The sequence below is a fragment of the Vicugna pacos genome, chromosome 21 (genome assembly GCF_048564905.1).
Source record: "Vicugna pacos chromosome 21, VicPac4, whole genome shotgun sequence".
Classification (NCBI taxonomy): domain Eukaryota; kingdom Metazoa; phylum Chordata; class Mammalia; order Artiodactyla; family Camelidae; genus Vicugna; species Vicugna pacos.
In genome coordinates, this window is record NC_133007.1 from 5,499,505 (window position 1) to 5,508,866 (window position 9,362).

The following is a 9,362-nucleotide window of genomic DNA, read 5'->3' on the forward strand; positions in this document are numbered from 1 at the left end:
GAGCTACAAAGAGGAGCGACACCATCTGGCTGCTGGAGATTGTAAAGCTTGGCCTTTTAAATGTCTAAATCCTGTCCATCCTTTCAGGTCCAATTCCTCCGTGAAGCCTTCCCAGGTTTCCCGACCAGCTGTGCTCTTTGAACTTTGCCTTGTTGGAGTATTTGAATTGTAATTTTGAATGGTGAATCTACCAGGTGACTGGTGATTCTTCAGCCTCACCTACCTAGGGGCACGCAATGGAAACACCCCACAATTCCAAGGCTCATCTCCATAGCGGAGTCCCTGGAAAGCTGGTATTTCATTCTCTCATTCCCAAATTTTGCTGCCTGGCATTCCATGGACAGGAAAGGACATGGTGGATGGATGGCAGAGGTACTCCAGATTGACCCGCCCCTGCATCGCGTGTGGCCACCTCCTCCTCCAGGTCAGCTTTGCATTGTGGCTATGGCCCTTCTTTCTTCATCTGGTCTCTCCGCCTCCCCCCTCACACCCTTCCACCCCAGCCTCTGCACTTTAAACTTGAATGAACCCAGCCACGGAGATCCTTGCCTTCCCCCACAGCTCAGAACCTTAGCCTTTCCTGTCTGCCCTTTCATCCCATCCCACAGACCAAGTCCATGCCAGGAAGCCAGAGCTGCTCTGTCCTGGGCCCAGAGCCAGATTACATCTCAAACACAACCCTAGGGATTTCTTTGGGTTTTTCCAGGTTTAGACTTACCCAGTGTCTCACCAGGCCAGGAAATATGGCCAGACTTTTCTTTTTTTCTGCTGCCTATACAGGAGGGAAGAGTGTGAGAGGCCCCTCTATTATTGAAGACTTTTTGGTTTGCAACATAAATTCAGCTCAAATCAGCATGAATAAAAGGAAGCCCTGTCTCTCCTCCCCTCTGTTTCTCTCTGTGCACCTGCTGCAGCCTTTTCTCTTCTTGCAGACTGCTTTTCTCCGTTTCCCAGTTCACCTGGCAAAAAACGGCTGGGAACTTCCATGTTTACACATTGGTCCTAACACAGAGGCTTGGAGAGGGGGCCCATCCCCGGACCGACGGGCCCAGCTCGATTCGAATGTGCTCCGTGGGGTCACGGGAGCAAGGTCGCTCTGCTGCGACTATGGAGGCAGGAGGAGGAGGGGAGGCTCCTAGAGAAGTGGGTACTGGAGGCACTGCGGGAAAGGTATCCCCCAGACCCTCCCATGGAGCAATCTTGACAAGCTCCCCCTCTGGGAAACTAGTGCCCCCAGTTCTGCCTCCGGTCACCTGGACACTGCTGCTGGTAACACGCTCATTACGGTGCGTCTTCTCCCCTACTGCCTTCCCCTCCTCAAGCTCCTGGAGAGCAGGGATGGGTTAGAGTTCTCTGTACCCCCTGCTGCTTATCCAGTGCCCACACTCGGCAGGGCTGCCTGGTGGCTACTGAGAAATATAATACTTACATGTACCAAGAACTGTTCTGAGCCCTTTACACATTAACTCTTTTTATCTTTGAAATAACCCTATGGGGTAGGAACATTTGGAGAGGCCAAGGTGGGTAAGTAACATGTCCAAAATGACACAGTAGGTGGCAGGGTCGGATTCAGACCCAGGTGGAGTGATGCTCAGGTTTGAGATCCTGATCAGCAGATCCTCTCAGCGTCCCCAGGAGTGTTTGGTGAGTTCCTGCCTGCGTCCCAGGTTTTCACGTGAGCCGCATGTGCATACGCACACTGGCGGCAGCGGCCCTGGATAAGAGGAAAGGGTAGAAGCCAGGAATTCCTTGGCCCTCCCTTCTTGGGTAGAATTGGCTGCTCTCTTTTATGCCCACCCCTTACGTGTGCACAGGTAGCACCTGTAACTCCCTCCTGGGCTGATCTGTTTATGATCCTGTTTCACACATACGACCAATGGGGTCCATTTTTAATACTCATTTAATATACTTTTCCTTTAAATAAAAATATTGCTGGGAAATGAGTTGTAAGCTATATATGTAAGAGAAAACACAATAACTAGCTATCTCGGGGGGTTGGGAATAGCTCAGTGCTAAGCATGAACGAGGTCCTGGGTTCACTCTCCGGTACCTCCACTAAAAAGAAAATAAAATAAAGAAAAAAAGTCTGGCTATCTCTTATTCCCCTCCCTTCTGCTCCAGATCCCTTTCCACAGAGAAAACCACCGTCAACTCAATGTTAAGTTATTTATTTGGCAATTTCCCCTGTATTTCTAACTCACGGAGGGGGCCATTCAGTATTGATTCGTCGACCTTAGATGTTAGTTCCAGACTCTCCATTATGCGAATGAAGATTCTAAACTGTACCTTCTCCCTTCTCTTCTTCCCAATTTCTGTAACAATGCTTTTATTATCATGATTGCAGAACCATTGTTTACTGTTAGAGCCAATTCATATATTTTAATTACATATCAATTCTTGAGTAATCTCCCCCCCCCCGGAATTAATAATCGCTCTCATTTTCATCTGTTTAGTTTTCTGTCAACACCTGATTCAGTCTGCCCACATGCGCCCACAGCTGCAAAGCATTACCCCGTAACACCTGCACATGGTCGAGCCTGTCCGGTCATCCCCACACCCCACTCCACCCCCCCCCCAGACGTCTCTCCCGGAGCCCCCCGGCCCCCTTGGGGAGGGGTTGCTGTCTCAGTCTGCTGTTTAGATGGTGTAGCCCTCTCCTTGGCTGATTTCCCGAGAATTCCTTCCACTTCTCTCTTGTCTCCTCGTTCCTGCCTCCCACTCCACCCTCTTTCTTCTTACCTTCTTACTTTTATTTCAACAGAGCACACTTTCCAATAGTCACCTTTTAAGAAAGTGCGATGGGAAATAATTTTTTGAGATCTTTGGACTAAAACTCTCATCTCTGCTCACCCCTGGTTTGAGTGGTGCGGGATTCCAGGCTGGAGATCGTTTTCGCTTAGAACTTCGGAGGCGTTGCTATCGTCTCCTGTGTTCTGTGTTGCTGTTGAGATTATTCTGATTCCTGCTCATCCTTTGTGATCTGTTCCCCTCCCCCCCCCACCTGGTTTCTCAACTTTTAGGATCTTTTGTGTTGGCTTCAGGCTTCGGGATTTGCAGTCATGCGGGGCCTGACGTGGGGCTTTGCCCGTTCAGTGTGAGCGCTTGGCGGGCCTTGCCCATTTGGAGAAGACCATGCTTCACTTTGGGGATGGTTTGCTTAAATCTCTTCTTGGATAATTTTTTCCCCAATATTTTCTCTGTTTGTCTGTTTGTTTTTCTGGCACTCCTGTGAGTTAGAAATGAGACTCCTGGGCTTTATCCTTTAGTTGTCCTATCCACTTTTTCCTATTCTGCCTTTCTTTATCGTCTTTCCTACTCTCTGGGAAACTTCCTCAACATCGTCTTTGGACACTTCCATTGGCTGTTTTTTCTTTGTTTTGCTGTCGTACTTTTAATTGCCAAGAACTTGTACTTTTACTCTGATTAGTTCACAGGAGGCCAAATTCTGTTCTTATTTCATGATGTAATATTTCCTCCTACGGCTCCGAGGGTATTTGTGATGGCTTTTGTTTTGTCCACTTTTCCCTTCTGTTCCCTGCATTGTTCCTGTTTCTCCCAGGTGGCATGCTGTTACTTGCTTTAGTCTTTCTCTTCCGTGTTGGAGAGTTTGCTCTAAGGTCGGGTGACCCTTGGTTATCCACCCACACTTGAGACTGAAGCACTGAGAACTGGAAGCTGCGTGTGGGTGAGTGGGGCTTTTCCTGCGGGGAACCCCAAATGTCAAGCATGGGTAAGGCTCCCCTGTGGAGCGGTTTGGCGTCGCCATTGGAAAGGGATTCCCCTGGGGCTGGGGTAGGAACGAATACACAGCTGCTGGTCAGCAAAGCAGAGGAGACCTGGGACCTGTTTTCCAGGGGTGTCCCCAGGGAGGCGGCAGGACCTAGAGAGGAATGGCTGGGAGGGCGAGGGGTCCATGGACCATACATCAAAATGTCGCTGTCCAGCGAGAGGAGTTGCAAAGCAGCGATGGCTGCCGGGGCTGGCTCTGGGTGGGGACTGCGGCTATCTGAGCAAAAACCTGAGTGGACAGAGGACCCAAGCCCAAAGAGGGCCACTCACGCCCATGACCTGATGCCTCAGTGTTGTGTAAATCCTCATCACCCTGGTACCATCTCATGGAGAGTTACCTCAAGTGGGTCTGATTTCTTGTTTTGTTTTTGCCTTTCTAGCAGTCTGCAGACTGGGTGCTCAGACTGAGAAGTTAGGTTAACCTATAGGAAATAAAGAGAATAGTACTTTGTGGACTGGGATTCATAGCCAGTATGTGTGCATTTGCTTATAAACCAATGCCAGGTATACCCCCTAATAATGACATGGAATAAATTCCTAGGCCCTAAATGCAGGCGTTCTGGGCAGGCTTCTGTGGGCTCCCTGGCTTCCCTCAGCCTCTGCGCTGTAAGTCTAGCCTGACTCCATCATTGGAGGAGGCTAAAGAATGATTCTACCTTGGACCATCTCACTTGCAGATCCTCAGGGGACCACCAACCCTCCAATGGAAAAGTCACATCAGTGCAGCTGAAACTGCAGACAAGTCTAGAGAGAATGTCAGTCCTTCAGTTTAAGAATCACATGCATGTGCACGTGTGCAGCTGTACATGCACGTACGGACTGGGTTCCCAACTCAAGTGAGCAAGGGAGAGATGGGGGACCAAGTTCATTGCCAGCCCGATTCCTGCCCAGGGCTCTCCAGGCAGCGCCCCAGTGGCTCTGGAGATGCATTCACAGTCCCAAACAGGTGTCAGGGGCAGCTGGGGGCCAGCCCTACTTCTTAGAGTCTGGTCGTTCCCAAAAGGCAGGGTGGAGAAGAGAGATGGTGTCAGGGCGTGGAAGCCCACAGGGAGACAGTGACAGGGACAGGACTCCCTCCTGAGCGGCGTGAGAAATTACCCTCCCTCCCCTCCTCCGCCGCCCTGAGAGCCCCCGTGCTGAGGCAGCATGTCACCATATTTTCAGTAATTCTGCTAAGCTGTGTCTCGGGGAAGCGAAAGACAAATCTCCCGAGGTTTGCGTGTTTGATCCACACCTAGCACGGCGGCTGTCTGCCGCTGGGGGAATCACTGCCATGCGGCTCTCCGGCAGCAGCCAGAGGCTGCACCGGCAAACTTAGAGCCGTTTTGCCTGTCTTGTTGTTTGGGCCTTGGGGAAGCTTGTCAGTGATGCAATGCCAGCCCTCCTTGCGAGGGCTGACTCAGGCACCAGCACTGTGGGAAAGCAGAAACCTGGCCCCAGGAGAGAGCACACAGCAAGAAAGGCCAGCAGCCTCTTCCTCATACCACAGGTGAGGTGCTGCTCCGAACAGACGCGCATGGCCCGGGGAGCCTCAGTAAAACCTCCTGCCAGCCTCAGGAAGTATACAAAAGACTCTCTGCTCTGTATTTCAAAGAGAGAAACTGAGTCCTGAATGGCTGGCTGGGTGGCCACGATCAACCAGTAACAAAAAGACCTGGAAATTCACATTCACTCTCACTGCCTCCCTCTTCCTCTCTGCGTTCTCTTTAACCAAATTGCCCGTTGGAAAGGGCCGACTTGTTACCAGACCTCCGAGTGTACACGCACAATCTGATGAATAAAAACCAAGGGGGAAGAATCCAGTTCACGACAGGAACGGCTTTGGGGGTGATCTTTCTTGTTGAAAAGCAATTTTTTTCACTTTAGAAGATGACTTTCCCTTGGCAGCCCATTCATGGTGAGCTTCCATAGTGCATGTAAATATTGGCTTATGGAAAGGTATAAAGGTGGGGGGGCAACGAACCTTCAGGCTGAAACAGCCAGTTGTCGATGTGCGCCGAAGAGCGGCTGGAGATTAGCAGTGACTTCTGAAATGACGGTGTAAGCCAGTGAGTATGCAGAACTGATTCACAAAAAGGCAAGTTACGTGCAGCTTGGGTGGCCATATGTGTTTATGAAAGTGAGCCTGCCTATAGCAGTGCAAACCCAGAGCTGCAGAGCCCCAGAGGAACTTTATGGAGGCTCAGTGGGGTGGAGAGGTCTGCCTTGACAAAGAGGAAAGAAGAGATTCCGGCCAAATGGACTCATAGAGCTTGGCCACCCGGGAGGCTGGGACAGCTGCAGTCCTTGGGAATTAAGAAAAGCTGGAGGTGATTGGCAGGTAAAGGGTTATAGACCCTTGGCCCTAAATCCAGAGAGAGTTTACTGTCTCCTCCCTTCCCGTGGGTCCTGGCTGGGACTTGCCAGCAGGGATAACTCCTGTGACAAAAAATTGTCTACATTTTAACCCCCTTGGGAGACAGCGTGGGCTCCTGAAAGCATAACAGATCTGGGTTCAGATTTGGGCTCAGCCACATCCTGGACAAGAGTCTTAATCTCTCTAAGCCTTAGATTTTGCATCCAAAAATGGAGGGGTTAAGTAGCTACCTTGCAAAGAGGTAGTAAGCCTGAGAGATGATGTCTGTAAAGGATTTGCCTGTAACAGGCAGTCAAAATTTGTAGCTATTATTTTCATGGAAAGAGAGGCTGAAATCCCATCAAGAGGAAAGAGGAAGGCTGCCATCAGCCCAGATGGGTTTGGAGCGGGGTGGACTTCAATAAAACTGGACGGAGACGCAGCTGCGAGCTCAGGTCTGCACATTCAGCAGCAACTGGACTGGTGCCAGAAGCTGCCCGTGTCTGCCCAGCACAGCTTGGAACTTTGCATCAGAAGCATTGGGGTGACAGTTAGGCACACTCATCCGGGACTCTGAGTCAGGAGCTGGTGATGCAAAGAAACGGGGGTGTGGAGAATCCACTATGAGGTCGGTGGCGGTGGCAGTATCCGGTTCCAGGGGCCGCAGAGCCAGCACGGGTGTCTCGGGGAGTTCCAGCGTCGTCTGTGGAGCAGGCCGAGGCATCGAGGCTTCAGCCGCGGCACCTGTTGGGTCTTCATCAGAGCGGTTTTGTGGAGGGACTTTCGGCGGCCAAGACTCCCTCGGTTCTTGTCTGTGTTCTGAGACTTCTGGAAAATTCTGTAGGCTACCCCAAACTCCTTTCGATAATTTTTTTTTTTCTCTTTAAGTCAGAGACAGTCTATTTGTGTCCTTAGCAACAGAAACTTGAGCTTTCAGACCACCTTACTTAAAGTGTTCCCCTTTGCTCTCTATTTCCTTTGCTGCATTCATCACTGTTAGTGGTGTTTTTTCGGTTTTTTGTTTTACCACTTTGATGCTTGTTCCTTTTCTCTCTCCTCTCTCCAGATGTAAGCTGCCCGAGGACTTCGTCTGCTGTCTTCATCTATGGTCCTCCGTCCACTGCCTGACTCCTAGAAGCTGCTGGGCACAGCATCTTGGCTACCCTCAAAGACTCTGGGGCCAGACTGCCCGGGTTGGGACCATGGCACTGCCATTGTGAGTTCCTGTGTGTAGTTGTGAGGATTAAATGATTGCCCATATGAGAAGACTGCCTGGGAATGAGGGGTGTAGCTCAGCAGTAGAGCGCATGCTTAGCATACACAAGGTTCTAGGTTCAATCCCCAGTACCTCCACTAAAAAAAAATTAATTGAAAAGAAAAGGAGAGTGCCTGGCATAGAGTGTCTGTGAATGAATTTAGGAGAAATCCAAGTAAGAATACAGTCACTTTTCAGGATTTGATGACCTTTGTCCCATTGCTTTAACCTTTGCTCTTCGGGGAGGACGCTTCCCCTAGAGTCAGGCTGAAAGTTTACCAGCTTGGACAATGGGGTCTGTTGGGTCACAGAACCAAGGGCCCAGTCTTCAGCACGCTCTCCTCTTCCGAGCATTTCATGCTGCCTGTGTTTTGTTCCACAAACATCCCAGCCCTGGGGGCTCAGAGCCTGGGGAGCCAAACTTCTCTGAAGCCCCGGCATCATGGACCCCCGCTCCTTCCTCGGAATCCTGCTGGGGCCAGAGGAACTGCCACTGCTTCCAGGAAGAGCTGCTCCTTCCGGACCCCCAGGCCTTGAACAACACAGGCACAGCGTTTCACCCGAACGGGCTGGGGCAGGGCAGCCAAGCAAAGCACCGCATTCCTGGACGACTGCTTTTCTCCAGGATCAGTTTTCTCCTTGGCCTTGGCTCTTCCAGTGCAGCGGGCTGGAAGCCACATGAGCCATCCGTTTCTCTGAGTCTGCTGCCCAAGTCCACTGAGGGTGCAACTAAGCCTGGGGCTATTGCTCTCTATTTTAGGATTCCTAGTTCTGTCTGTTTCCCAGAAGTTGTCAACTGGTCAGAGGAAAGGGAAAGCGGGGGTGGGAGACGACGAGGCCCCAGCCACAGGCGCTCGCTCGTTGCCTCCAGCTGGGTGGAAATTCCCACCCTTCAGCCAGGCGAAGCCCTGCCCCCCAGCCCCAACCGAGTGACTCAGAATTCTTCACTGGTCACAGTCAGGACAGTCTTGCTCATTTTCATAACAAAAATGAGGATAGCACCGCATTATTTGCGTAACCATTTAACTTCTCAGAGCACAGTCACACACTTTCCACTCATTCATTGGGTAAGACAGTTTGTAACTCCCTGTTGGCAAGTGAGAAAATGGAAGCACAGAGAGGCTGGTGATTGCCACTGGTCACAGAGCTGCTTGGTCCCAGAGCCAGTCACGGAAGTCAGGTCTCCTGAGTTGTAAACCATGTTCTGCCGTTCAGTAAATAGCCGTTCATTATCTTTCCCCACCCCAGGGTGCCTTTCCTGTGCCCGGGCATCCACGTGACGGAGAGCAAAGCCCAGGGCTGGTCTGTGGTAATTCGCTGGACGGCCTGTTCCCATGGCTGACTGCTTCTCGACATCAGCCTCACAGGAGAAGTCTCATTCATACAAGTGAACAGCTATTGAGCACCTACTGTGTGCAGCTACTGTGCTTTTGCAAGTTCACGATTTGTGGAAGAGAAAGTTGCTCAAGGCAAGATGACAATCAAGTGTAGTAAAGTGCTGTGTTGTTGGCAAATCCAGAATCTCTTGGGAATACAATGAAAGGGGTAATTCACTTTGTTGGGGGCAATGAGGAAATTATCACGGATGAGGTGATCTCCCCCGCCCCCACTTTTAATTGTGAAAAGTTTCAAGGGTATAAAAGCATTGAAAGATGATTACCACCACCACCTGGATTCAATCATTGCTAGTGTTTGCCATCTTCTCTCTTTTGCTATGTAGACAGGTAGACATACATACATAGATATATACACATTCATATGGGCATATAGCTGAATCATTTCTAAGTCAGTGAGGGATGTCATGACATTCACTCCTAAATATTTCAGTGTATGTCTTCAAAGAATAAGGACATTTGGAGAGGTGAGTTTGAGTTGGGTTTTGTCAGATGAATAGGAGTTTCTCAGACTCTATTCCAGGTAATGGCAATGACAATCATGTGAAAACAAATGGGTGAACAGCATGGAGTGTTTGGGGGAAAGGTG

The 9,362-nt window shown here is 50.3% G+C and overlaps 2 long non-coding RNA genes across 3 annotated transcripts; one reads left to right on the forward strand and one right to left on the reverse strand.

Moving 5' to 3' along the window:
• Positions 1-1,454: 1,454 nt before the first annotated feature.
• Positions 1,455-2,828, reverse strand: LOC140688015 (uncharacterized). Its single transcript, XR_012062669.1, has 2 exons — positions 2,740-2,828; positions 1,455-1,714 (listed from the first exon to the last, which is right to left on the reverse strand). It is a non-coding gene; the product is annotated as an uncharacterized lncRNA (long non-coding RNA).
• Positions 2,829-3,147: 319 nt separating this feature from the next.
• LOC140688013 (uncharacterized) lies at positions 3,148-9,044 on the forward strand. Of its 2 annotated transcripts, XR_012062666.1 has the most exons (3): positions 3,148-5,837; positions 7,191-7,340; positions 8,628-9,044. It is a non-coding gene; the product is annotated as an uncharacterized lncRNA (long non-coding RNA). The 2 variants fall into 2 exon arrangements; XR_012062665.1 differs by having other exon boundaries at positions 3,148-7,340.
• Positions 9,045-9,362: the final 318 nt, after the last annotated feature.